Here is a 6,000-nt window from a genome sequence, read left to right as displayed (position 1 = left end):
AGGAAAATGACTTTCCCAACACGGCTGACGACGGCGATGATGACTACACTCCCACCTATTGCTTCATGGCAAAGGGTACCAAGGTACTCAAATATCCCTCCTCTGAATCAAGTGAGGATGAATCTGATGAAAACCTCAAGCCTAGCTACTCTAAACTTGCTAAGATTGCTGTGAAACAACAAAAGACTTTTGAAAAGGTTCAAAATATGCTAGACAAAAGCGATGACCTGTTGGGTGAAGAAATGGATCGCACTCAAACCTTGACTGATAATCTTCAGAGACTTTAGTCTAAGTTTGACTATCTTCAAAGTCATCATAACACTCTCTTATCTGATCATGAGAAGCTTTCTTATGAATTTCTTCAAAGAAAGCAAGATCTTGAAAAGCTAAGGGAGAGTTATGAAGATCTTCAGAAGGAACGTGATTCATTGCTTGCTCAACAGATCAGTGCCGCTTAGGAAGAATTCATTCCACCATGTTTGAAATGCATTGAACGTGAATCTGCTAATTCTTCACCTGAAAGTTCAGATGCTTCTATTGCTGCAAATTCTTCAACTGTCTCTGCTATCACAAATCCATCATCTGAGGATGCTACTAGTATCACTGACAATGCAGGGCTGAAGGAATTGTATGTGACAAGCATGTACAAAAGCCGGGCATTAGGCTCTTTGTGATGTGCTTAAAAAGCAGATCCTCAACAGGAACCCTAGGTAAGAGGGTATTGCCTTTGAGAGAAAACTCAATGCTGATGGGACCTACTGGAAACCTGAGCAGTACCCCAAAACCTCATGGGTTGCTGCAAAGGGACCTCCCGTAGATCCATCCACTTTATGTGGCTTTACATGTGAATCTTCATATTCTTCTGATGAGTCATTTGACTCCAACTATAAACTGTTCAAAAATCAGAATGGTGAGGTATTTGCTAGATATGTTGGCACTAACTGCAGGAACGGTCCCCCTATGAAGAAAATCAGGGTTCCCAAAAGGTGCCTTGAAAGTCTTCAGGTGAATGTCATCATGATGCCACCTGTGAAGAATAGGAACCCCAGATCAAATTCTTCATATGGACCAAAATCTTCACATGGATCCAAGTCCTCAAGTGGATCAAATTCATCATATGGATCAAAATCCTCATATGAACATCATCGTGCTAACACTTCTGTTTTGCAGGAAAGATCTAAGGGCTATGAATATGTGCATTATTCTTCAAATCATTATGTTCATAAGTCCTCGAAGAATTTCTCTGCTTATTCATATGCTTACTCTAGCCCCTCTTATGTGAAACGAAGTGGACTGGCTTCTATGCCAACTTTCTCATATGGAGCTCATAGAATGATGAACTCTTTGCCACCCCTCCAGATGTGGGTGGTAAAGAAAAAGAACTAATCTCTTATGCAGGGTCAGGTCTCCAGACGAACTTAAACGTCTGAAGAATTTGCTGGAGACCTGAATATGCTTGAAAGGACGCAAGCTAGTCATGAAGAAATGAATTTTCATTTCTCACGTCCACCTACTGCTATATCTGTTCTATTGCTTGATGAAATTGATCTGATGAATTTGTTGTCATATTCTTCACTAATGAAGTATAGGAGTTCGTAAGTTGCACTAATTCATCTGCAGGATGATTAACCCAACGCTACTGAGTGGGTCGTCGACAGTGGATGTACAAATCACATGACTGGTGATAGGAACTTATTGATGGACATTGTTGTATCACTACTGCAGGATGCTGCTAACGCGACACTACGATCAGAGACCCTTCGAGAAACTGTGTGTGATGCAATAATCGCAAACGGTGCTGTATGAAAACCGTCAGAAATGATGCAAAACGTTTGCGATGGAGGATGCATCAAACACGGTTCAGATTTTAGTTGCGTGTGCGATTCAGGCCACACAGTTGACCCATTCGAACTGTTTGCGATGAGGCAGAACAATAGAAACGGGCAGCCATATCAATGTATGTGCGATATATGACATACAGGTCGCTCCGATGAACCGTTTTCTATTAGGGAGTGCAACATAAACGATTAGCCAGATCAAGGTGTGTGTGATATAGGGCATACGGTTCACTCGGACGAACTGTTTTCGATTAGCAAACGCAACAGAAACGGTTCAACTTACAAGATGTGTGTGATACGTGGCAAACAGTCGAATCGGATGAACTGTTTGCAATGAGAAATTACAACACAGACGGTTAATACAGTTAGTTCATGTGCGATTCTGTGTGTACAAAAAACTTTGAAATATGCAAACTAGTTGCTTGCGGTGGCTAGGAATATCGCACACGATGCGTTTGCGAGTACTCGTGTGCGATGATTAGTAAGTTACACATACGTTTCCTTATGTTAACACTTGTGTGATAAATAACACGTGGCACCGGATACGGTATTCGGGTTGTGTGTGTGCTCCACTTAGTCTTCCCGCGCTCCAGTGAATGCTTCCCGCACTCCAGTGAATGCTTCCCGCGCTCCAGCGAATGCTTCTCGCTCCACATGGATGAATTGTAAAATCCACACCTATCCCTTCACCGGTTTCCTGCCACCAGCTAACGGCTTGCTGCATATAACCCAGGAGGCAACGCACCGCCGCAACACTCTGCGAAGATCTAGTCCTCACCCATCTACCATTAGTTATTCCAAGCATGCCAGGCAACGACCAGAGCTTCGACGTCGACGCCTACCTGCGTTACATCTTCGGCGAGGAGAATGAGCCGGAGCAGGTCGGGGAGCAAGAGCTTCATCGGCCGGTGCAGGCACCATGGCCCATCGGTAGCGATATCGGCGTCACAGTCCTTGGGAGCACAATCGACATATTGCAGAGGAGGTGTGATGAGCAGTTTGCCATCCACCATGCAAAAGATCCAGAGCTGCTCGGCGGCATGATTGACGACCCACCCGAAGAGCCGCCGTCACCAGTGCTCATCAAGAGCCTGATGCCCCGCAAGGAATGGGCAGAGGACCTCTGCAATTCAGTCAAGAGAAAGGCAGCCTACGGCTTCATCATTGCCCACGGCGGCCGTGTCAACCTCGATCCCGATGATGTGGTGCCCAGGCTTGAGCACATCCTTGGCCGAGTTGACGTCCCCGACGAAGTAGAACATCGCCAACATGATATCTTGAGGATGCAGGTGATTGGCGGAATTTGCTACCAGGCGACATGGAAATGGAGCGGTTCCGTGGAGTTGTCATGCACGCGATTGCACGCTATCAAGCTCTTCTGGAAGAGGCCCAGCAGCCCCAAGAGCCTCCCAGCGCCAGCAGCTCCGTAGGCGGAGGCGGGTCGGGACACTCGGAGCGAACGGCCGCAAGGGTGCTATGCTGATCATGGAGTCCAAGAAGACCATCATCGGAAGGCCGCCAGCTCAGCCTTTTAGCTTATATTTTATTATAATTGTATGCATATGTAGGTCGTGAGTGTTCTGGGCCTTGCCGCATTTGGCATTTAAATTATCCTGAATATGTAAGACAATTATTAAGAATTATAAACATTTGCCATTGTAACTTTGCCTCAACGGCGAGCACAGCACGCGCGGGGACGCCAGAGCGGAGCGCGCTGCGGCCACCTCAACGGCGAGCAACCACGTGGTCAACCTTCTGCCATCAATAAATTTTGACCTTATTTCTCGTCACATTTCTTATTACAACGCAATAAGTATAATTGCAAATCTGTTCACACCTATCAAACTAATATGTGCTCACACTTAGCACTGGGCTATAAAAACTACCCACTCGAAAATTATTTCACAGTTCCTCTCCTCATCACCCACAAAACAGGTTTTCTCTGTCAAGTCGTTCCGCCATGACCGGTAGGAGGAGTTTAGGGTGGACATATAACCAGGCAGCAAAGACCAAGGCCGCGGAAGCACTAGAGAGGTCCCGCCGCGAAGCCGCAGCCGAAGCTGAGATGTCCCGGTGCGCCGCGGAGCCCTCGAACGAGCTCTCACGGGCACGCGAGGGCTCTCACAAGCGCATTCGCGGTGTCGGCCATCGCGACGAGTCGGCGTTCCTGAAGTCCTTCACCGGCGACGATGACATTCTCACTGGCGTCACTACGTAGCAGGAGTTGGTCGACGGCTTGATGAAGCTGCTCAAGATCAGCGATGCCTCGGTTGACAAGGCGACCGGCCTCGTCGAGCAACTCATGGATGACAATGCGAAGCTCCTCAAGTTGGTCGCCGAGAAGGAGGAGGAGGCCGCCGGCTGGAAGATGCTGCATGAGCAGAGCAGTGCCTCGGAGATGACACTGAAAGCAGTCGTCGAGGAACTGATGGGTGGCTTGAGGAAGCTCCGGATCGAGCGCGAGCAGGAGGTGGAGGAATCCGTGGCTGCTTTCAAGCAAAGTCGTGAGGAATTGAAGAAGGAGCTGCAGGATTTCACCGCCCGGCAATCCATCGATGAGTAAAGACAGTAGCAACCCAGATTGTTGTCTGCAATTTCCTTCTTCTCTTGCCCCCGTGTCTTCCGGGCTTTGCCGCATGTGGCATCTTAAATTATCCGGAATATGTAAGACAATTATTATGTGCACCATTGTAAATTTGTCGTCGTATTATCTGTTGCCATTTTATTTGTGGTCGTACTATCCGTCGCCCTATGTGGCAATTTAAATTAGGGCGGAATACTAGTTGAAAACATGAACAAAGCAAATGCTGCCATGGTATCACAAGCAAACACCCTCCGTCCAGGTGCTTTAATTAACCCATTAATGGAGAAGTTGTGAGCGAGGCGGGTGGCGGCTGGTGCATGGAGGTGAAAGAGCTCACTTCCCGGTGAGCATGGTCGGTGGACTGCTCGGTGGGCAGGATGTCCCGTCGAGCCTGCGAGGTAGGCAGGATGCAGGCGTCCCATCGAGCCTACACGGCGGACTGCTCGCACGCGTCCCGTCGATCCTGCACGGCGGACTTCTCATGCTCGTCCCGTCTAATCAAACAGCTGCACGCACGCCACCGAGTATGGTTAAATTTCGAGATGGTAAATATAATACAACCATTTGCGATATTAACGTGTCAGCTTTTTGTTTCAAAAAGGACTTCGTTGGCTACTAATGTGTGCGCCTCTTCTCAAACTGGACGATTTTTTTTACCACGGCATATATGTGCCATGTCATGAAACCATGCCAAGTTTCATGTTTTTGGGTGATTTTTTTATTTACTGGGATTTAAAAACCGAGATTCTCATTGTTTCAGGACGACGACAAGTTTGTAATTCATTCTCATTCCTTAAAAAGAACTAAACATGCACCCAATGACACATGTATGATTTCCCACCCATTTTGCTTCACTGGAGCATGTGGTTGTAGTTCAAATTTGAATTATGGACTACATTAAATGCATAGAAAACTTTGTAATTAGTAATATATATACAATGGCCGAACGAACCCTGAACAGTTTCAAATTTCAGCCCGACACTCCTGTTATTCTATGTTGCCTGTAGAAAACAAAGTTCAAGGCGAGAAGAGGCATTGATTATCGTTTCGCCCACAAGAGGGGCATGTTTCCCTATCGGAACCACACGAGGGTTGCGACAGGCTCTGGCTTGTAAAAGGCTTGTAATATAGCTTCGCCCAAATTGGACAGTTATAAATACCATGTAGTGACACCATGCCATGTTTCATGATTTCCTGGTGAGTTTTGGATTTACAGACATTTAAAAACCGAGATTCGCAATGTTTGTGGCCAGGCCAGGACGGCGAGACGGTTGAATTCGTTCCCATTTGTTCCATGGGACCTAAACATGCACCCCAAGGAAACATGTACGTTTTTTCTAGCCATTTTGGTGCACTGGAGCATGTATTTGTAGTTCGGATTTGAATGATGGACATTAAATGCCTAGAAAACTCAATTAATGAATAAAAAGGACAAACGAACCCTGAATAATTTCAAAGTTCGGCGTGAATCTCCTGTTGTTTCGTGTCGCGTGTAGAAGAAAATACGAGGCTAGAAGAGGGAATGATTATCGTTTGGCCCACAAGGGGACACGTTTCCCTATCGAAACCACGAGGGTT

This window comes from Aegilops tauschii, chromosome 5 (assembly GCF_002575655.3).
Source record: "Aegilops tauschii subsp. strangulata cultivar AL8/78 chromosome 5, Aet v6.0, whole genome shotgun sequence".
Lineage (NCBI taxonomy): Eukaryota > Viridiplantae > Streptophyta > Magnoliopsida > Poales > Poaceae > Aegilops > Aegilops tauschii.
Note: the sequence above shows the minus strand (reverse complement) of the source record.